General features: G+C 49.3%; 1 long non-coding RNA gene across 6 annotated transcripts in view; it reads right to left on the reverse strand.

Moving 5' to 3' along the window:
* Nucleotides 1–23,853, reverse strand: part of LOC126522746 (uncharacterized) — a 785,183-nt gene that overhangs the window by 540,485 nt on the left and 220,845 nt on the right. The window contains exon 3 of one of the 6 annotated variants that reach the window (XR_011895174.1): nucleotides 6,808–6,883. The exons of the other annotated variants lie outside the window; for them this stretch is intronic. This is a non-coding gene — a long non-coding RNA (uncharacterized lncRNA). The remainder of the gene's footprint in view (nucleotides 1–6,807; nucleotides 6,884–23,853) is intronic. 6 annotated transcript variants of the gene reach the window in all.

Here is a 23,853-nt window from a genome sequence, read left to right on the forward strand (position 1 = left end):
GAGAACGTATTGCAGAACTAGCTCACCTTTCAAAGCGCCCATAAATCTGACCGCTGGGCGTACAAAAAAAAAAAAGTACACAAGGTAGCAAGGCGCCACGAGGGCAGATCTAACAGGTACCATTGAGAAAAGAAGAAAATAAAAACAAATACAGAAGAACACGTTTAGAAAGGAGCGCAGAAGAAGCGAGGTCTGCGCCGGCTGGCTCCCGGGACCTCGCCCACTCACACCGCGGACACATCGGCTGCCGCCGCGTCCTTGAACAGAAACCTTAAAAACTGGAAAGTGGCTCGTGCGAGCGTACGCAGCCAGCGAGGCAGCAGGCGCCAAGTGAGCTAGCGAGCACGCCAGCAAGCGAGCGAGCGGGAGCCTTCGCCGCCTACAGGTGAAAGGGGAACCAGCGAGAAAGAAGGCCGCGGAGGCAACCACCACCACCACACCACCACCGCCGCCGCCACCACTACAGCCACTCTATAGAGCGCACGCCACGCACGCACACACGCACACACACACGCGCGCGCACGCTGAAATCCCCGGGCTTCTCTTATCTACCCCTGGCAAGGCGCGTCGAGGCCCCGGCCAACGCGGCAACCTCGGTGGCGAGAGTCGACCACAGCCGCCACAAAGACCGGACGGAACGGCGACCACATTCCTGCACATCTCGCGAGCGAGCCACAAGACGACGACGGTGGCGGCGGCGGCAGCAGCAGCTTGAGACAAGGGGCCACGCAGCTCGCACGCACCAACGAATGTGCGGTGGCGAGAACGGCTGGAAAGAAGAAAAAAGAAAGAAAAGAAACGCGCGCGTCGGCGACACAACCAGCGAGTTGACTTCAGTGAGCAAGGACACCCGCCTCTGACGTTTTGTACACCGGGCTGGCTTGAAGCGAGCAGGCATCCTGTCCCTTGGTGGACCTCGGCAGAGATCATGACGATGATGTCGTCGTGCGTCATTGCGACAATTTTTTTTTTCATTCCGAGAAGCGCTTACTGTCGCACACGCACCACACGCGCTGCAGGTCGGCGATGAAGGAGAGAGGAAAAATGAAGGCAGAGAAGCATGGCCACAGGCATCGCGTCGCAGGCGAGGAAGTGTCGTCGAATTCCAGAGGCTTGCACGGAGGACGCACTTGACAACCCCAGAAACCTGGCGCGGCTCGTCAATGGGGGGAAAAATGCGCAACTCAACGTGCGAACACGGTCACGTCACGTAAGAACATCGCTGCCTAGTACGTGAGCCTTGTACTTCTGGAACAATCTTTACTATGGAGTCCTTATGAAGATCTCTCACCAGCCCATTCTTCAAGCGCCCTATTCTGCTTTCTGGCAATTATGGCAGAAGACGTCTTGGAAAACGAGGTTTTTGCAGACCTCTGCAGGGAGCCATGGATGATCGTGCTACTGATCTCAAGAGAGAGAGCGAGAGAGAGAGAGAGAGAGAGAAGCAGGAAAGGCAGCTGGGGAAGGTAACCACACGCTGGTTTGGCCTTTGTGGGGGCCTGTTTAGTAACTAGAGAAGGTGACTAACAGGAACAAATCGCCGGGCAGTTGTTTCGCAGTTCTTCGGCATGAACCATTCGTGATGATGATCCTTCACTCGTTTTCTTGCGTTCTCTCTCGGGTTGGCACAATAGGGTCACTGGCCTCACTGCAAGAGCTCACCACAGATGTATCCTCAGACGCCACACGTAAACGGGCTTCCACATTGACCGCGGGACCAGCCGATGATTGCAGGAAAAGCAAGCAGACGAAGGCGCAGCCAGCTTTTCCGAAAGCGCCGTGCACAGGCCTAGGCGGTCGCGAAGAGGAACCGGCGACCGACCGCTCCAGCGAGCGGCCCCATAACAACTGATCAGCGCCTCGCTGCAAATAGAGTCCGAGCTGAAATGCTAATCGGGCCAATGGCAAGGGGAACCAGACGAAAGCGGCGGCTGCGGTGCTGGTGTTGGGGGGGAAGGAAGGCTCAAAAAGAAAAGCACGAAACCGTCCGCATACGCTTTACACGGGGCCGCCGTCGTGCTTCTGCTGAAGCAGCAGCCGACGAGCCTTCGCTTTTTCGGCGGGCGGAACGCCGAGGAAACAAGGGAAGAGAGATAGAGAGAGAAAGAGAGAAAGAGAGCCAGGGGCCCCAAAGCTGAACAGCGCCTTTGGTTTGGCCGAGGGGCACGCACACAACCGTTGAATGGAAGGGGGTCGGGGAGGTGACCGGGGGTAAGAGGCAGTGTAATCTCATCACATTTCGAGCGCACTTCCTTCTTTGCAGCCAGTGGCACCAGCGGACACAAAAACATTTCGCCATGCAGCACGCTTCGACATCCTCTCCGACACCCCTCCCCATTTCCCTTTCTGCGCATGGGGACGCGTTTTAAGTTCTTGGTGCACGCGCGCGCATGCAAAATTCGGCCGGAATAATATAGCGGGCCATGCAAATGAAGCTCTCTCCTCGTCCTCGCGGCTTGAAGAGAGGGCATACGGCGCAAAGGAGGAGAGTAATTGGGAGGAAAGAGATGGGGGGGGGGGGGGGGGAGGACGTCGAAAGAAAGTGCACTTGTGGGAGTGAAAAGTTGTAGGGGGGCGAGAGCAACCACGGGGAGGTTCTGTTTGTGACGATGGGATTAAGTGTGCGCGCATACGGCAACGCTCGCGACCTCTTCTGCATACGCATGAAAGCCGAGAAAACGTGGTTGAGGAGGAGAAACGGTGTGTGAAAAAGAATGAGAGCCAGCGACAGTGAGAGACTCGATATATACGCGCAGACGCACTGACACCTCGTCCAGAAGCGTTTTCGGCTAGCCCACTCTCCGCTGTACCCGCGTGTGGCACTCGTTCTTTCTTAACTACTTCGGCACGCGCGTATGACCTGCGCAGCCTTCCCAACCGCCGGCCCGTACAAGAGACGAGACGAACGGACGCAGCCGTGGTCTACTGAATAATGCATCGGGAATGCGTCGAGCCGCTGCTCATCTCTCTTATCTTAAATCACTGAAAGCAAGAAGAAGAGGGGGGAGAGTAGTGAGTCTACTACTACATAACGAACCAGGAAAGGAGGCAAAAATAAAAACGCGGCTGCGAAGGGAACGGCGGGGGGAGGCGCTTCGGAGATTACGATGAGTGAACCAGTCCGCCGGCGCTTCCCGTGTTCGTTTATGCATGCGGTTGACGAGCTAATTTAAAGCCTCGCGCGCTGCTACTAAAACCGTATAAGTATATATAACAGAGAGAGAAGGAGAGAACACACAGACACACTTAACGGGGGAAGCCCAAGGATAGCAGAGCGGTCGCGTGTCGGTGGAGAAAGCGAGCGCGTGCGTTCCGGACGACGTGATTGAAATTGGGATGTCAAAGAGAAGTCAAACCGATGCATCGCTTTAAGCGTGAGTGTGTGCGTGTGTGTGTGTTGTGCTGCTCCTTGTGCATTCTGTTCTCACTCGATGGTTCGCGGCGGGGCAATTTTCGCCCGTCTGCGCGAGCCAGACGACGGCGTCGGGAGAGGGGTGTCCCCAGCGAACTCTCGGTCTCTCTGTTTTGACGCCGGCGCCGAGGGAACGACCGCGTTAATGAGCGCGTCATTTGCAATGCGCCGAGCAAGCCAGTTAACGGGCGGCTTTCTTGGTGCGGCGGCTATTATACATCTTTTCTAATCTGCTGACTGCATTTACGGAGCATTAGTACTTATATACGGCGCTATGTTCGCTTTTATATGCTTGTCGCCTCTGGTTCGGTTGCCGTCTTTTACTTTCTTTCCATTTTTTTGTTCGTGCTTGCGGAACGTAAACAAAGCCATTCTTGCAGTGGTTCGCCAACTGGAGCGCACCAATAGCCTTATATTGTCCGGCGCTGTAGACAACCAGAAATTTGTGAGCGCAAACGTGTGATTAAGGCATTGAGCCGCGCGTTGCATAGCTCGCTTTCTTGGTTACCGCTGTCGTTTGCTGACAAAATGGGAGAGGTTAAACGCAACGCCATATAAAAGAGCTTTAAGAGGCTATAATGCTTTCGGCAAGTATAAACGAAGGCGCAGCTGTAGCGATGCCTTTCAACGACTACGCAATTTTCTGCGTTCCTTTTAATCGTGGACTTAAGTAGAGGATGTGGTTAGTGTTTCATAAAGAGTACGGTAGAAACACACTTATTCCATGCTCATTGAAGGTGGGTGAGCGTAGTTAGTACAACCTGCACAACCTGCACAACCTGGTCTGCACAACCAAACCGGGAAATCGTTAAAATTTGTAACTATAGTGGTGCGTTATAGAGAGACTATCCCTGAGGAATCCCTTATACAAGAGAGTCTTCCGCGCCGTTTCCTGCATTGGCGCATTTTAACACTAGCGATAAGGTCACGCTGTGTCCGGTACTTGTATGCACACGAGGTGACAAAGATTAACGCGGAGCGCAAATACCCGGACGACGGGACCTAATGCGTAACTATAGCCTTCTTACCTTACGATATAATGCAGTGTATCCGACGACATTTCCCTTCTACTCGTGGCATAGAATGTGCCCCCGCTGTTAAAAGTGTACTGGTATATTATACGGAGTTTAATCCATGTGTCTCACAACTTGCGCTTAGGTTGGGTCGTGTGCATTGCGGTGTTACAGAAACAGTCCTCAGCTATTGCACCGTTCCTCGGCGGTTTTCACTACCGGCATTCGAACTCTTACGAGCTAGTTTTTCGTAGCTGTTCGAGAGTCGCTAGCGGAGAGGCTGCGAAGCTTTATTTCAGCGTCTCCGTTTCGGCAGACGCCTATAGCTTCAATCGCATGTGCTCCAGGGGCAATTCATTCCAAGTTTCTGAGGAAAGTTATGGGCACGGAACAGAATGATAGTCTCAAATGCAGTTGCGTGTAATACCCGCCTCGGCGCATAAAACCATTTGGTTTCAGGTTATAACAGTCTGTTACAAGCAATGGCTGCTTTGGAAAGATGGAACGGCGTCGTTCTAATACAAGGCGGCAATATAATGTTCCATGGGCTACTGTCAAAAAAAAAAAAAAAAAACTTTGAAGGTGATGTGTAAACGATTATCTACATTCAAATAAGTTAACGTGCCGCAAAAAAAGAAACAGAACAGTAATGCCGTTTGATCCATGCTAAAAGAAGGATCATAAGGTGACACTGCAGAAGGACACACTCTTTTCATTGTGGAGAAATTTAAAGTATGATTTCCAATTGGGGGGGGGGGGGGGGGGGTCGAGATGGTTACCAATACGAATATCGGTACTGCGAACGGTTAGGGCCTGCGACAGAACTAGAACCATGACAAAAACTAAAACACCCTTATAGTTATGGCAAACCAAGAACACAAAGAAGAATGCAATGTGCAAGAGAGCCGACAGGCATTACAAAATTGGAATCGGGTCTATTTATTTTTATTCGGTAGAACAAAAAGCAGAAGTCTGGACATATCACCGGGAAATGACTGGGTCAAGTAGAGACAGGGGACATTTACTCAAAAATCGGCACTATCCCGCTAAATGTAGGACAGTTGGCAATTGGGAGTGACAATGGAATAAGGTTAAGCGCGGCACATACCATACCTACACAAGCGTCACTTGAAAATTCTTAATAGCCAGCGCATGTTAATTGATGTTCAGAGCCTGCTGAACGAAGGAAGAAGATCTATAGACAGTACCACCTAACGACTCTCCCCATAACTTGACACCGAAAGCCTGAGGAGTGGAACCACAGGAAGTAAAATCAGCCTCAGCTGAACGCCATGCTTAAGAAAGTAACAAAAACGAGAAACATATTAAGCAAGCTCAAAGTAAATGAGAAATAAAATGAAGAAAAAGAAGATAAGAAGAAAAAAAAACCGCGTGATTTGAGTTTCGTGCGCGCCATCACTGGCTCGCAGAACACCTAGCAGTATACAGCGAACAGGTGCGTGCGTTGGCCGACTGCTGTGCCGAAAGCTATCAGCGTCTGAAAAACGCTCTTGGTTTACTTACAGGATCTCTATTTTTTTTTTATGACCTTCATGTTCACCTGTCTGCGAGGTCACTGCAGTTTGCTTCATTTGACCTAATGTTCCCATATTAAAATGGTTCACTGTCGAATCAAGCTTGCCCCGTGAGGCCCCTCCTCTACCTGTCTGCTCCAAATTGGGTGAAATTTGAAAGAAGCGCTGCAGTTTGGGATAGCCCCGAGCGGATCAGCACGTCGCTCGGTATAACAACGTGACCCAGTGGCGGGATACGTATACAAGTGGCCGAGATTCGACCCGAACGTAGTCCATACATCATGGGCCTTCTCCTGCGTGCAGAGCTCTACAGGAAAAAAGGGCGAGTGGGAGGCAGGGGGGCGGGGGGGGGGGGGAGCAGTTACGAACGCTACAAGTGGCGGCGGCTGCGCCGGGAGGTGTGTTCCCCCTATTACGAAGTGGTTCACCACGTGATGGAACAATGACGGTTTCGTGGGGCACCCATTAGACGAGCGCCGCGTTCTCTCCGACCAGTCGGCCCCGCCAGATCACGATAAGTCGTGGGCCCCTGATTCCAAGCTGCGCACACTGCACTGGCGGCAAAAAAAAAAAAAAAAAAAAGAAAAGAAAACGAAATCATCGCAGCGCAGGCTATAGGATGTAATACGGCGCTCCACGCCGGCAACTGCGAAAGAGGGGGCTGGCATTTGCCCGCCGGGTTGCCTAGAACACAGCCGAAGGGAGACGATGGGGGAGGAAGGCGGCGCTGGAGAAGTGCGACTTGCGAACAGCCATCTGGCACGCTCGCCTCCGTGCTTGCAACAGTTGCGCGCGCTTATGCGTGACCGTTGCGTTGAAAGTGAGCGAGAGAACGTTAGAAGCGTACCTTATTGCAAGCAAAGCCGCCACCGAGTTTCCATCGCATCCTCCAACCTCTTCAGAATTTCAACAGGAGATAATCCCTGTAATTTCAATTAAAGTATCGTAAGGGACAAGAACAATAATCACTTTTGCGCGTCTGTTTTGAACTTTATGTTAATTATCTTGAAGGAGTAAAGAACGATAAAGGGTATATCAAGTTCCAGCCAGGGCTCCAGTTGTCACTGATTTTGTTGACGAAAGCCGCCGGCTCAGTGTTGTCTACTCCTTAAAGAGTTAGTAGCACTAATGCTGTGACGATGAACTAAGCTAACAAAACCAAATAAAGCTCAAGCTGCCTAAACGAATATAAACTTCGCGATTCAAAACACCCTGCATAATATTTAAAATATATAAAATATCACCACCCAAGCACTCCATACAGACGGTTAACTAGCGAAGCTGAAACGTGTGGCCCCGGTGTTTATCACTAGGTTAATCTCGACGGTTCATTAAACGACGGCTTGATAGGCTGCCGGATCCTCAGTACGCAGTTTCTGCTTGCGCTCGGCTGCACGAGCCTGTTGCTGTGCCCGGGCTGCAGCATCGGCACGGCGTAGACGAGTTCGTTCCCGGTTCTGCTCGCGGCGTTGCTGATCGAAAGCTGGCTGCTCCTAAGGAGTACGTATGACGCGTGGCCTATCCATTTCGGAGCCGGAGAGAAACTGCTGCGCACGCGCTCTCGGCTGCGACGGAGAGCAACGACGTCACTTCTGGCGCAGCTAATCCAACACCACCTAGATAGCACAAGGCATTTTCACTCCGATCGATGACGTCTTGTTACCTGGCCCGCTTGCCACAGAATCTGATGGGGATGCTCCCGAGTAGGCAGCAATGATTTTGACGTGACCGCTTTCATCCCGCCAGCCTTCTCAATGGAAATTTCGGGCCAGGTAGCGTGACGTCACGGATGGGAGTAAAGAGGCCTTGTGCTATCTAGGTCGTGTTGGCTAATCGCGCGCCTCTCTCTCTCTCTCTCTTTCGCGCACCCGCATGGAATTGCGTCGGAGGAGTTTTCAGTGTACAGGCGACCGACAGACGGACGGACGGACGAATAGGCTAGCCATATACAGCTTCGCTGTAAAATAAAACAAGTCTACTCGCCGGGAAGAAATATGTCGTCCTGAGCGAAATTTTTCGAACAAACCAGCGTAGTGTCAATCACGTTTGCCCAATGAGCAAGTTTCTTATGCATGTCGTTCTCCGTTGCGCGTCATCTGCTTCCTTCGGGAAACGATGAAACGGTACATTGTTGTCTTTCCACCACTATGACAGGCATAACGGTACGCATCCCAAGCCTTACGATATTTTTTTTTTCTTTTTCTGGCTCGTGCGCCGAAATAAATACGAGGAATTCATGGGCATGTCGTGACAAGAGACCCTCTTTCGTTTCAAGCCTGATCGGCTGGTTCTCGGCACGGCCGCTACAAGTGGCGAGCGAGCGATTACTTGGGGTTGCGAATACCGCAATATAAGCGCTCCGCCAGCGTCCTGCAATATAGGCAACGGCTGGAATGCTGGGAGAGGGAAGGCGACTACGAAGCCATTGAGGAAGTCGAGCCTGAAAGGCGCACTTCCTCCACTCCTGCAGCACCACCCACCTATCAATATAACTCACCGTCGGAGCACACGACCAATAGCGCACTGAAATATGTGTGCAATTTAATAAGACAAGAGGCGCAATCCAAATTATAACGAGCGAACAACGGGCCATAACAATTCACTCGCTCTGTACGTAAGAAGAAGAAAGACTCCATCGAAAAAAAAAAAAAATTGAGGCATGGGCGAGTGAGGAAGGGCACAATGTACAACGTAAAAGGAGAGACGTAATGGTCCCGCACGTAGCCTGAGAATGCTTTCCAGCAAGAAGTGCACGGGACTGCGAAGGGCGTAGACGCCGGTGGGGTACCCGCCATTTTTCACTTTCATCCCTTTGATACGTGGGCGTGCGGTGGCGGCGCGGGCTTGGCTTGGCTGGGCTTCGGGAAACAAGCGCCATGCCGCCGCCGCCGCCGCCGCCGCCGCCGCCGCAGCGCGTCGATTATCGCCAGCGCGTTGAAGGACGACTCGCGCGATATCTCGTAACCCGCAGCGTCGTGGAAAAATGTTCCCGCGAAATAAAGCTGTTCGGGGCGGCTCGGCGGGGCGGACGCGGCGGAACGCCTCAATCTAGAGGAGAAAGCCGCAACACTCCACGCCGTGATTACAAGGCGAAACACTGCCGATACCTGAGTGTATGTGTGTTTGTGTGCGTGTGCGTGTGAGACAGAGAAAGAGAGAGAGAGTGAGAAGTGGGCAACAGAGTCTTGAAAGACGGCTCGGTGCCCGGCACCAAGTTGTGCATGCTGCGTGAAGCGTACATGAGATGCGCGGGGTACATAGTGTGAAACCATGAATGAACCCGGTATACGAGCCAGCTACTTGCTGCCTCCACCGTGTATTGCTGTATCTTCCGAGCGCCTGCCATCAAGATCCGTCCAAATTGGACGTTCTCGGTGTTTTGGGCCGCCGTGCATGCACCTTATAGCTGCAATCTTCCGTGGCATCTGGGAGATTGGCTTGGAAAGTTTAACTGCTGCACATTCTTCGGGGTGGGACTTGTAAAAGGTAAGGTGGGGCATGAGGCGAAAAAGAAAAAAAAACCGAAAGAAAGAGAGGAAGCCTACACACACGCATCCACACACATCGGCTGTCAAGTAATAAGTGCGTCTCTGTTGCCTAACAATTTTGACGCATGATTGAGGGTTCTGGCCAGAAGTTCTGAAAGTGTGAGCGTATAGTTAACTACAAAATGATAGGGGACAATTCAGCAACCTATCGACCTGTTATTTATGGTGAGCCGGATGGTTCAGCATGTCCAAACTGCAGTACGGTTGTAGCACCATATCCTAGAGATACATGTACAGCCACGTCAAAAACATGCTTTCCTCGTGTAATGACTACACACTGCTCAATCATCATTTACAGGTCGGCAAATTTTCGCCGTGTCCTCACATAATATACATGTATCTTTGTTGACAATTAAGCCTTAAACAAAGAAAGAAAAAGAAAGTTTTGGGATCAGGAGATCATCCGGCTTCTCTTTGTCGCCCGAGAAAAGCAGAAATATCTCTCTAGACACGGAACATCACAAAATTAAAAGAAACGAACATAATGCAGACTCAGGCGAGTTGACCAGTGCATGCGGACCAACTTATGTCGTCCCGCAGGCACTATAGTAGGGCTGTTTCCTTTTACCTACGCTTCGTGCAGGCTCGTGCAGACGAATGTAGAGCCTAGCAGAGGCTCTACATTCTGACATCGTGTGCTGCACTTGGCAGGCTGGACTTGTAGCAGGTCAGAAGAGACTTAGCATCGTCTTCTCCAGAAGCAGACGAAAAGCGTCTGACTTGCGCACTTACTGGTTGTGGATATGTCCTTGCCTGAAATTAAAAGCTAATGTACGAATTTATTTCTATCAACAAGTACAAACAAACTGCAACTAAACACATCAGGAACGAGCAGCGCACGAAGACAACTTTTTTATCCATATAATGCAGCGCGGAGTCTTAAACAACCTTGCACAATCTATAAGACAATTTTATCTTCTCAGAAGATTAGTTCCCCTTCCTGTGTGACACAAGGTTCCTCCAGTACTTCGCTGCCGTCCCTGCAGCAACCACATACGTCATCATCGTCACCGCATACGTACACCGACAGCGCCGACGGTCCCAGATTAAATGACGCCACCCGTTTGCAACGCCAGCCGGTTTGTCTGTCGTCTGCTGCTTACACTCATCGAAACTGCGGTGTAGAGAGTGCAGTTTTCATGCTACACTTGATATAAACATGGCTTCGTGTAGGTAGGCGGAGCTACACTTCTCCACCAATTAAAAAAAAAAGGCGAATTCCTGCACTAGCTACACCCGTGTAGCCAATCTACATTAAAAATAATTATAATGGTCTTACTGCGGAGCGAAACATGTTGCTTGATTGTTTGCGGAGAAGTGGATTTCCGAGCGAATATGTCCAACACTTAGTGTCTACAGAAGGCTAGCAGATCATTCCAAAGAAAATATTGATATTTCTATTTGTCTTTAATCGTGACGCCAGAATAATTTTCAAACGTGTAATGGCAAGCTATGTATACCGAAAAATGAGCTTAAACAAGATCACCAGCACCTCTACTATCGCCTGAAAGAATTTTGTATTATATTTTCCCACGGGTAAGCGGCGCAAGTGAAGTACCCTCCCCTGTTATAGTTAAACATAGTTTTTATCTCTCTCTCAAAGTTTGAGCGAAAGACGCATCAATAAATTCCGAACTTGTGCTCTGTACTGTGGACGGAACTCGAACTATACAATCTATGTAGTACGTGCAGGACTCTTGCACCAATGTATGAGGGCTACAATGTGTATATATTATTCGGTTAGTGGCACGTGCACAAGTAAAGTGAACTCCCCGCTGCGGAATTGTTATCTTAAGTTATTGGTTTCATCGCCATTTATTTTATTAATTTTATTATTAATTTGTTACTGCTTGCTGCATAATATAAAAATTGTTATGTTGTGTTTCATGTATTGTTTTACGTTAAAATATGTTCTAGATGTGTTGCTGTGGAGAGATTATGGTGAAGAACACTTCGGCTGCTTAATTTTCGCATGTTATACAACAACAAAATAAAGGAATGAATGAAAACAAAATAAAATACTGAGATTTTACGCGCCAAAACTAAGATATGATTATGAGGCAAGCCGTAGTGGAAATTCCGAATTATTTAGACCATCTGGCTTTCTCTAACGTGCACCCAATGCACGTCGAATAAATAACACCGAAATAATAAATGAATGAAAAAAAAAGACGACAACGAAACTAGTCATCTGTAACAGATCAACGGAGTAGCCGAGCAACTATATCTCAACCTCTCCGCGGCATGCCTATCTAACAAAGGGGGTGAAATCAATGTCTGCTGTTCTCCAAGCTCACCGAGCGAGCACGCACAACGCTCACAGCCAGGGGTCGTACAAAAGGGCAGGAGTATAGCCGAGCTGTTTACACTGACTCTGCGCGGCTCGATCCGTTGACCAATCCTGCCGTCGGCTACGGCTAGCTATGGCGCTATAGCCGGCGCGCAATATCCGCTTCACGCGGCGCGCGCTGCTGGCCCGCCACCACAACCGGCCACAAAAGGATCGCTGCGCGGGATAAACAAGACACGCCGCGGGACCCGCAAGCGAGGGCCGAGCCAGCGGGGCCCTGTGGCATAGAGCAACAAGCCGCGTCGTCGTCGACCAAAGCAGCCGCGGCCCCACACGACACGACCCTACAACAGGGCGGCCGACTTGGCGCTGACCTTTGGATGAGGGGCGCGAGTTCCGGATACGGCACTGTCGAAGAAGACCGAATGAGCGGGAAACGAACGAAAGAGAAATAAAAAATGGGGGTGGGGAAAGAAGGAAGAAGGTAGACTGTATTGGGCGACGTCGGAGCTTGTTCTTTGCCCACTGCGCACATGCGCACGGAAATGTTCGGAACGCGGAAGGCACTACACGCACCAGAGGCACTTCGCTGATTAATTGAGCCAGAAAGCTGGGCTAGTAGGTGGGGTTATGCTGGCATATTTGCAGCGTTAAAAAATGAAAAACTCACAGCAAGGAGAACACGGGACGCGCGCTGAACGCCATCAACTGGTTTACTATACAGTGCACATGCTATACATAGCACAGCTGTTGGCCGGTGTTGCCTGTGTATCGTAGGGAAAGCAGAACGCTAGGATGACGAGACTCGAAGATCGAGGATGCATACAAGCACTCTATACGCGTCCTCATTCTTGGTGCCCTGTCGTCCAGCACTCTAGTTTCCAAATCATACACATGCAGTACCGGACAACTACTGTGCTACGTAGCATGTGCATTAGCAAACCAGTTGATGTTCAGCGCGCGTCCTGTCGTCTCCGTGTTGTGAGTTTTCATTTTTAAGCGCTGTAAGTACACCAGAACATTGTAACCTACTAGCCCAGCTTTCTGCTGTAATTAATCAACGAAGTGCCTCCGGTGTGTATATGTAGTGCAGAGCCAAATAATGCAGCCTAAAACTTGGAAGTGCAGTGCACATATTATATATGCGAACCACGTAGCAGTTTCATAATTTGCAGCTCTGTGCACTCACTCTGTATTATTTAAAACACCCGCGCGCCAGCCCGCCCGAGCGAATATATACGCACACACACACACACAATGGAATTTAGATGAAATGAAAAGGGATCTACGCAGACAGAGAAGACATCTTAAAAACAAGCACCTAGCGTAGCCGAAATTTATACATAAATTGATTCTTAATTCCGAAGCATGCTCCTCGGGAAAATAACGACAAAAACGTTGAATTCTTGAAAGGCCATTAACATGCAAAAAGTTCAAAAAGAAAAGAAAGAAAGAAATGAAGGTGTCCTAGAGCCCCAAAAGGGTGCTATTAGTACTACTCTTTCGTTCACTGTGTTCCGGTATTCATTCGACTTCCACAGTGGCTGGAAGTAGCTGGCTCATTTCGTTAAGCCTGACACTACACGACCCATCTGCGGAAAAACGGCACCATATAAGCGGCTTCTACAGCTTTAAATTACGTCTTACACCGCTGTACATGTGGTTGCTCAAGGACGCTTGTTTCTCTGCTCATTTTCGGATTCATTCTCAATCGCTCACTTGATCGGGATGGCCCGCAGTACAGCGGGCTAGTTAGGCGGTCTTTCTTTCGTAGGCCCACGTGATCCATCACAAACGTAGGCAAGGCTATATACGCGATATCGGCGCTTTCCTTCGCCCTCCGCGTTTCCTCGCTCGAGCCAACCCCTGGCCGCCTCTGCTCCCGCACGTTTCCGCTCGACTACTTCTCAAAGTTTTCGAACGAGGTCGAGAAAGCACTTTCCCTCTTCAAGCTTCCTCTTTCATTTTTATTTCTGATCGCGATCAGGAGTGTACTTGGGCACACCGCCGTCTCCTAGGCCGCTTCGGCGCACCACTGCTTAGTTCCCGACGTTGCGTACGTCCTTGCTCCGCGTGGAGAGCGGCATGCTTTCGTGACGAGGGAGGCAATGGGTTACCGCACAACCTCCAAACCCTTCGAATAGCCACTTACTCCCGTGCCTAAGGAAGCTCAATGTAACTAAACAAAATCTGAAGCACGGGATTTACGTGCCCCTTTATCCCTTAATTTTTTTTTATTTAGTCGAAGTGTTCGGCCATAGCAACTGACTGAAAGAAAAAAAAAGAAAAGGCGAGATAGAAAGTTACGCTTTGGCTGCAGGGAGCGAAACATTGGGGCAGACGTCGAGTGATGGAAAACGGTGTCTCGGCGAGGTGCGTGGGTTCGTCCATTGTGCGTAGTCAGGCAAGTGTTAACGAGCTCCCCTCCCCAACGCTTGTGACCCTTAGAACGCGAGCCCGTGTATGGGGCCCGCCCAGGAATTTGTCAGCTCCCCGGCGTGGGCCTGTCGCCGTACGCGGTATGGGACGCGTTACTGCGGGACGAGGTAGCGGGCCGAACACGTGTACGAGCTTATACACATCGCCAACTCATGGCAGTGTGGGAGAAGGCGTGGAGGGTCAGGAGGGAGGGGGGGGGGGGGGCTTATAGAGTCCTCCGCCGCATATCTATATAAAGCGACATAAAATTCAGTTTGATGGATTCCTCGGAGAAGGAGGGGGGGGGGGGGGGGGCACAACGGCCACAATACGGTTCCCGCTCTCGCGTATCGTGCCCTTTGAATGCCTTCACATATCGTAGCGCATACTGAAAGCTAGTCGTACATGCCTACAGAGCAGCTTTTCGTGAGCGAATGTGAGTGAGATGCCGGTGTGAACTTCGGATAATAACGGTTGTAAGTGTGCAATGGAGTTAATTAAACATTCTGTCTTGAACAACGCGACCGTATTGGCGATCTATTGTCAACTGTGCAACAGTTCGCGGTATAGCCATGGTTAAAGCACGCTTCATGTCTCGAGAACCACGCATTACGCTGCTCGCATTTCATTCGGTTGTGGCATGGTGAATATCGATAAAGTGGCGCTACGCTTTTCTGACCGAATGCCTCGTGTGTCCACATAAGATTATATGCAAGGCGAGAAAAGGTGCGAGTAGTAATTCCGTTAGGCAAGCAGTGGAAACAGCGAGTAATTCCCCACCAAGTGGCTGGCTGCAGATAGGCCTCGATCTGTTCAGGGTATATAAGAACACCCGCTGCAGTAGCTCAGTGGTTACGACATTGTGCTTCTGAGATAGAGGTCGCGGGATCGAATATCGGGCGCGGCGGCCTCATTCCGAGGGGGGTGGAATGCATCAACGCTCCTGTGCCGTGCATTGGGCGCATGTTAAAAAACCCTAGTTGGCCAAAATTGAACCGAAGTCGGTTTAATATTCGGGTCCAGGTTTTGGCATGTAACATCGCAAAATTTAATTTAATATTATAAGCACGTCCCTCCCCCAACTCCTGACCCCCCGCGCCAGTTGTTTCTGAACGACGCAGGTAAATTGTCAATTTACCGAAACTGCTAATAATCTGGCTGCCTTCCACCAAGACGTCTGTAATGTGCTTAACCCATGCGGACGGAAGCATGATGCTCATTTATTAACAGGTACAGCAGTGAAAGCTATTCCGTACCGCATATGAACTGATACGGCGCCGTAACACTAATACTCGTGGTTCAACTGACCGAAGCTGCCATAAGCTGCGCTTCTCTGTCGTACAGCCCTGCGCATACACAATAATGTCGTCAGCATATACTCCCCTCGACAACCATTGTACGCCATCTTAATTCGTCCTCGTGACGTCGCTGCGTATAGGCGCCTCACAGCGTGTATCCACGTAATTTTGTTTGTGCGTTCCACCGTTCATATAAGCTGTCCTAATCGAAATATAAAAATTTACATGAGACGAAAGTTCCGGCTTCTGCTGTGCATAAAAATGAACATTGCGTGATAGTATACACGTTGCATAGAATGTAAGTAAACGGAATTGTTTACGTACAACATTTAATTAACCGCTTGAAGCGGGTCGCTTCGTTGAGGGGTTCATGAGCATTTGAACATGTGCGTGGATCTGCACATTTTTTTTTAATGCTTTGAGAAGGTACACCCGAGATATCAATCTAGCTCTCTTTCCCTGGGATAATTTCTCGAACTGAATATCAGGAAGGAACAACGTGCAAATTAAATCTAGGTTAGTATAGCCTTGCTTAACGTTAACGCAGAATTAATCTCTTTAGCAACAAACATAGCCATTTCATTTTTCTTGCACTTGTCCCCTCAGCTCAAGACAACCAAACACAGGCGTACTTTGTGGACCGTTCTACCCCTAAAGAGAAATTAAGCGGCAGATGTATCGGCAATGCCCAATTGGCGACTCTGCACTGATATGTTCTCGGAAATCAGGTCCTCGTAACCCAGAAAGTAAGCATGTCGCCAGCCTCTATTCCCACGTGAGGCACAGCTGGGACGACAGAGTATCAGACAAGCTGCGTTTCTCCGAAGAGTAAAAGTTACATAAGAATAACCGACAGGACAAAACGAACAAACGAAAATAGCGCGTAGGCAGGGTGTACTAAGTCACGACAGCGCTGCCGTGACGGAGGCGTGAGATAGGGCCGCGAAGAAGGATCAGTGGAACTGGGCGCACCGTGGGCAGCGAACTCAGTCGTGGGTAGCGAGCGGAATCGACTCTCGAGGAACTTCGAAGGGAAAAGGAAATAACGCGAACGGTCGCCGCGACGTTTCGAGACAATGTGAACCGCAGTTCCTTTTGTTCTCGGCGTCGTTCTTGTCACCACTTGTGTTCAGCATTTCTAAATCAACGACACACTCTTGTACCGCTTTGGGACCTAGCTGTTTGCTTTTTTTTTTTTTTTGCATTTGGGACGAATTGCTTTGTATCAATTGCTACGAACGGGTAGATGTCTGATTTTCCCTTTATTAACCGAAGGAAAAGGTTAGCTTGGTAATACGTACAAAGCAATAGTAGTAGCAGTAAGCTTTATTTAGGAAACAGCTCCTGGAACGCGTGAAGCAAGCCGCCAGAAGTCATGAGGCGATGATTAGAGGTTATTACGAGGCTCTGTGCATCTGTGCACCTTTTCCTGTTGTGGTGCTAAAACCGCAGCTCACGTCCACTGCTGTAACTCTGAGGTGACAAGAAATATCTCAGATACCTGACAGTAAGAGAGAGAAGTGACTGAGGAAAGGCGGGAATGGCAACCCAGCTGTGTCCCGTTGGCTACCCAGATTTACAGAACGGGAATAAGTACTGATAGATGAGCCAAAGGAGAAAATTCGCAGAACGCACGGAGACGCGTGCGAGGAAGTACTCATCGTTTAGTTTATGTAATAAAGCTCCTAAGTAATGCAGCAGTGCGTGTGAAAAGCGTTCCATGAAGCCAAGAAACATGCTGTTTATTTTTTATAGCCACTGTCCCTCTTGTAGCTAAACGTACGTTCGTCTGTACAGTTAACATCTTCGCTTTGCCGTCTTCATAAAGCTTAGAAAAGAAGTCCCGAGACTTGATTGATTGATTGATTGATTGATTGATTGATTGATTGATTGATTGATTGATTGATTGATTGATTGATTGATTGATTGATTGATTGATTGATTGATTGATTGATTGATTGATTGATTGATTGCAGATATCGTCAACATTGTAGTCCTGGCCCTGCAACCGCCAACCCGCAGAGTGTCCGCGGCCAACCCATCTAGGTAACCGATCACACGGCAACACGTGCGACTTTCCCAGACGATCGTCCGCAGCGTAGTTCGAGAAGTCTGACCAAGGCTGATACCTGTTGCGAAAGGCTCGGCACCGGCGGCCGGCAGAGAGAATTTTTCAGGACGGTGTTTTTTCTGCCTCGTGAAGGGTCTCACTTTCTTTTCTTCTTGCTTTTTCTTCTTTCTTTTCTCCCTCGCCGTTGGTGTATTCTTCTTTTTCCTTATCTTTTATCCTCACTTTTCCAAGTCTCTGTGTGTGCGAGCGCGCGTGCGCGCAACGGATGTCATGCCTGCCCTGCGCAGCTCAGCTCCGGTGGGAACTTGCCACTCTGACAGAGATGCATGATTGCGCCGGGGCAATCCATCAGCCGGGGCCACCTCAAGCTCCTTTTCTCCGCCACGGAGAGACTCAGCCACGTTTTTCCTTCCGCTCTGCTTTCTACCTTCACCCTCCCCCCTCTTCTCTCTCACCTGACGAACCAGTTTGTTCTAGATACTTTTTAAACTCTTACACCTATACATCCCGGGCGCAGGGCCCGGTCGGTGTGCGCTCGAGTCGCCATTCTCCTCCCGTTGGCTCACAAATCGTGCGTGTAGAATTGCAGCAGGTAAGGGGAGGCCCAGCCAAAAAGGTGCCGGTGCTCGTACATGCAGTGTTCCAAGGTAGCCCTCGGACAACGTTGTCGCCGGGCGATCTTCCGGTGATCATCCTCCATATAGAACCGCTAACCTTGGGCTAACCGAAAAGCCTTATGCGGAAACTCATGATGTGGCAAAGCTTTGCGATAGGGAATTTGCACACGGGGAAAGCTCAGAAAAAAAATGGTGTAATGATAGATCGCACAGGAAGCTCAGACGGAAAGTTTCATTGGCGTTTTGCGGTATGGATGACGGTAGCCTCCAAGCACGCCGTGGTATGGCTAGAAGAGGCGATAATAGGTGAGGAAAGGGGCCGAATATCACTGAACAGGTCTGAAAGGTCTGAAATGACCTAAACGCGAATATAGTGGTCTAACAGGTTAACAGGTCAGAAAATGCACTTTGTATTTAAGCTGTGAGTAAAAATTCCCACAAGTACTAAGATATATTTAGCAAGCAGTTAACAATATGTGAGGAAATAATAAGTGGATGATTTGGCCAGATCGTGCAAGAATAGTTACTACCAGTTGTAAAAAAAGTTTTTCAGAAGACTTCATTGATTCCTCTGCCTCCGAACACAACTCCAGCGGCACCAATTACTGCTCCGACAACCTTAGCGTCCCAAATTTTTTACAAAAAGACCAACTCTGGGCAGTCCAGCGCGCCAAGGAAGCCGCGGGAGACAAGAACTCTTGGCCGTAACCTCAGCGGATGCCTCACCCCACTAACTCGCCGGGCGCGAATCGTTCTGATTCGAAGTAAAGTTTTTTCTCACTCACTCACTCCTGCGATTCTGTGCGAAGTTAGCTGACTAAAGCTGCAACGATGACCGCGACATGACGTCGCCGACGACACAACTTTGATATGACATTGACATCAACGGTGAAAGCAATTGGGCACAGACTGTGTGATCAGTTTTGTAGGCAAATATTTAGGACATCGTATAGAACCCGCACCCCTCTAAGTATATGACATTTCGTCTTCCTTGCATGCCCCTGTAGCGACTTCTTAATGCTTACAATTGGTCATTTTGATTTTCTGGCGCTTAATCATGAGCTCAGACCTTCAAGGTTCTCATGTAATGTCGAATTCCGAGATGAAATAAATTTACCCCCATATTCTTATGCCTAAAGTACATGTGTGCCAATACACCGTCACGGAAGCTTATTTTATCCACGTTTCCTGGCTGCACACATAAAGTTCCAGTTAATGCGTGCGGGCCGCATTCGTGCACATTCCGTATAAGCCTTGCATCGGCTCGCAGAAATCTCACGCAGCGTCGTTCGATGGGAAGTGTTGGTGTGTTGCAGTGCGCGATGGCCACTCGCCATTTTTGTGCCGGAAGCGGCCGGACGACGCGGGCTTTCCCCGGGTCTTCCATCACGCGCCCGGCGCGTCGGAGAGAATACTAAGTGGCCGCGTAAACACACCGGTGCACGTTTAAACTGCTGCATACGAGACGTGTAAGTGGCGAAGCATGCGGCACCTCGATGACACGAGACTACGGCGTAACACCCTTCTTTTAGGCTGCTTAGCAAAGCCGAAGACAGAATATACATGTGTGTATATACGCTACGATCATGCACGGCCACGCACTGCGCTTTGTTTGATGCATAGCTGCTTGTGCAAAGCTGATGTCCTGCTCTGAATTATTATTAAACAAAAACTAAATATATAATGTAGGCAAATTAACAATTAAGCGGTCAATTTACAAAGATCGATCGAGCGACTAAGCAAGGCTAACCCTGCATTTGCACGGCAACTCTAGCTGCTGGTCATTATCGGTCCGCTGGGAAGCATCGCATGCGCGATGGGCGTAACGAAGCCGCCTCTAATATTTCTTCGAGCTAGATGCACTGACGAGGAATTACGAATAGCTCCTGCGTGTATGTAGCACACGTGTCCTTCGGCCTGTCTTCTATAACCACTTGCGTGTTTGCGTGATCACTCTGCATAGAATATTAATTTTGTGACTCATCACCGGCAGTGTACCACGCCTAGACATCAGCCGTGCAGTGTCACTTCCCAAGCTTCACATTTAGAGCAGTCATGTACGTAGTTCTCTCTCTCTCTCTCTCTCTCTCTCTAGAGAACTTTACTGCTAGTGAGAAAGCTAGTGAGCCAAAAGTGTCAATCAGTGGACGAACTATACTTAGTGCGCTAGCAGGTATACGCAAGTCATCCGATGTGCCAACGAGGAAGCGATCAAGTACGCCACTCAAGCAGCTTACGCAAGGACCGTTGCTAAATTGCGGAACCGATTCTCGAAAATCCGCTCGTTCCTCCGACGCTCAACGCATTCGCAATCGCCTCCGCGTGTTCGAGGCGAGCACGCCACGCGCCCGTGCCCATTATGACGTGCCGACATCGTCGTCACATATGCAAGGTACCCGCCGCCGCCGTTGCCGACAAATCTGCTCGTACGTACGTAGCTGCTTCTGCATCCGAATGACCGCTCGCCGCTCGCTCATTCTCCCCGGGCGTGCATAAAAAACAGGGCGGCGCACCGCGATCCATCAACGGCATCCCGTCCATTTTTCATCGCGTCTCGCGGCGCCCTGAAGAAGAAGAGAGACGCCAGCGTGCGAAAAATGCTATGGACCGGAGTGCCTCGGCCACGGTATACGGCTGGCCCACGTAATGGCCGAATCTCTTGCTCGTTACACGGTCCAGGTGTCGAAAGCGAAAATGCCTCAGGGCGGCAGGTGCAAAGAGTCGGCGGATGAAAGCCGGTCACATGGAGAGTATATAGCCGGACGGGAGGTATATATACGTGCAAATGTGGGGCTAACGAGAGAGAGCCTGGTGGATTAGCCCGACGTAGCTGCATGCGCCGGCGATATCAATACGTGATGTCGCTGCTTGCGGTTACTGGCGATGTTGCCAATCGTAAATTTCCGAAAATAAATAAACAGAACACCACTGGCACGGAAAGATACGTATCAGTGACCACTGTGACTATCAGTGACCACTATCGTATCACTTAACCCACTGGCGGGTTAACAAAGCCTTTGCTGGGCTATATATATGCTAGTTCAGGCGTACGGATGACATATTATTGCGAGCTAAGAGAATTACATATGTCAAAAAGTGGAATATACGCGATCACACAGTTATTTTTATCGTCTTAGTTCGCGCTCTTAGGCATACGTGTGTCTTCTCCCTCTGGGAGGCAAGTTATTTTTCATGATCTTTCATTTCCCTTTACATTATTACCATTTCTACATTTCAATAAGAAGCGACAAAAAAAGAAAGAAAAGAAAACCTATGCTTTCCCATGCTTCATGTGGTTGTGACTATTTAAAAAATCTGGCCCCTCTGTTCTACCCCTCTTTCCGTTTGAGAGGTTATACAGACGTCTAACATATATCATTTCTTAATGCCAATATGGCGAAACGTCATTCTTGCTATTTGAAGCTCTAGCCGTGAAAATATGGTGTTATCTTACATGGAATTATATGTACGCGCGTTTAAGTTGCTATAAGTATCGATGTTGATTGTAGCTTAAAGGCAGGATCTTCCGTCTATACCAAGGCGCATGAAACTAGAGAAAGGAAAAGAAAATATGTACTAGGAATCCTCTTTTCTGATCACGGGCGGAGAATGGGTTTTCCATTCATTTAACTGTAAGAAAGAAAAAAAAGGGAAGAATACGCACAGTCACGTCACACGTCATCTGTCCAGTGTACAATAGTGTACGTGCATACTTTCCTCCCATCAATGCACCCCTATAAAGGGAACTACAAGCTTAAAAACTTCGCAATAGCCAACAAGGAATCACAAGGAGACGGAATCCGGACATGCCTCGTACCGGCTGCGCCTCCCCCCCCCCCGCCCCTCCGACTGGAATGGTGAGAGGGGGGAGAGGGGACATTTCAAGCGCGCGGAAAATAAATGGCCACCAAAGCACTATCAGTCCCTCTTTGCGAGCGGCGACGGTCTGTCTGAGGAACAAGAAGACCGTGCCATCAGAGACGCGGACGCAAATCGGTTTCCGCGTGCCGATAGGAAACCCGCGACCGCTGCATCAGGCTTATGGTTGATGCGATGGACGGAGTAACCAACGAGGATACATGTCGGAGATCACCCGCGGACCGGGACTCGCAAAAAAGTATCCGTATCAGAAGCCCGGTGGCGAATTATTCTAAGCAGGGCTCCTTTTTCCAGCTATCGCACGTGGAGAGTGACCGCTGTCCTGTAGGACCCCGGAAGCGAAATTCTTACGAATATTTTCGTGAGAATAAATGCGATACGTTGCTCACTATTCAGTCAAAATATTGCTCTAATTTTAAGTATACTTATCTTTTTCTACAAATGCTTACAACGCGTTCAAAGAATGCACTGGGTTGCCCGTGTTATAGTTTTGCTTGCACGGTGCACCCATCTACATTTTATTTTACATATTGTAAGCAGATAGCTTGCGCTAGAATCGTACAGTTTGTACAGTATGGTTAGTCTGATGCGACGGAAGGTGTGAAGGTCGTTCTTTTTTTTTTTTTTTTTTTTAGGAAACAGCTGAATTGACAAACAAAACAGGAACAGGTACGAGAGATTTATTTGTTGACACTTGTTATTTGTTGAGCGCTTTATTTATTGGTCTATCAAGCATGGATGTTACAAAAAAGGGAGTTAATTAAATTCAGGGGTTTTAGGTGCCGAAACCACAATCTGACTATGACGCATACCTGTATGGAAGTCTCCAGATTAATTTTGACCACCTGAGGTTCTTGAACGTGCATTCATTGAATGGTACACGAAAGTTTTTTTGCATTCCACCCCCCCATCGGAATGGCGCTGCCGTGGTCGGGATCGAACCCGCGACTTCAAGCTCAGCAGCGCAACGCCACAGCCATGTACTGGTCTTCCGTGATGGCTGGGCATAGATGTCATTTCAGGTTTTAGCTCTGTGTGTGTGTTTGGCCTCTTCGTCAGATGCCATTCGCATAGTCCCTATGAAGCTGTAGGATAAAAATCGAAGCCCTGCCAGGGAAGCATCTTCCTTTCCCAGAGGTGCCGGTGTCTTTCATGTGCCTGTCCTCGTCTGTACTAGCTGCAATAGTTTTCAAGGATGGAGTTATCTAACGTGTCAGCTTGGCTCTCGTAAACGGTCGCCACCAAATGCATCCAAATAACGGGAACTTCATGAGCAACTGAGTGGGAACAATACTGGGGGTATATATTGAAAACAGATTGTAAGGCAGCAGTGATGTAATAGCACTGTGCACGTGGTTGCCGGCATAGGCCACAAATTTTACAGTTTCGAAGATCACGCGCTCGTGCGAAAACCTGTGGACCCACCGATAACACAGGCCTTTAGATACAATTGAGATCGCAGCTTGCCTGCTGGTGTTGCACAAAACTTTAGATTGCCAAGTGCGAAGCGCATATCTATGCCTATCTATACATTCAATATATAGATAGCGCATATATTGAGTGAGAATGCCTGCACATCTGTGGAGCGTAGCTCTGCGCCAACTGTTGTTCAAACGACTGACGGAGGTGTACATCGACATTGCTGATATAACAGCAAATCAGGACGACGTCAATTTACCTCTTAAGAGTCAACTTTCTGTATACGAATGCTGATGTTACATAAGAACACAAGATAAACACGTTTGCTCCATGATCAAACAGTAATCGCTTGG

Source organism: Dermacentor andersoni, chromosome 6 (assembly GCF_023375885.2).
Source record: "Dermacentor andersoni chromosome 6, qqDerAnde1_hic_scaffold, whole genome shotgun sequence".
Classification (NCBI taxonomy): Eukaryota; Metazoa; Arthropoda; class Arachnida; order Ixodida; family Ixodidae; genus Dermacentor; species Dermacentor andersoni.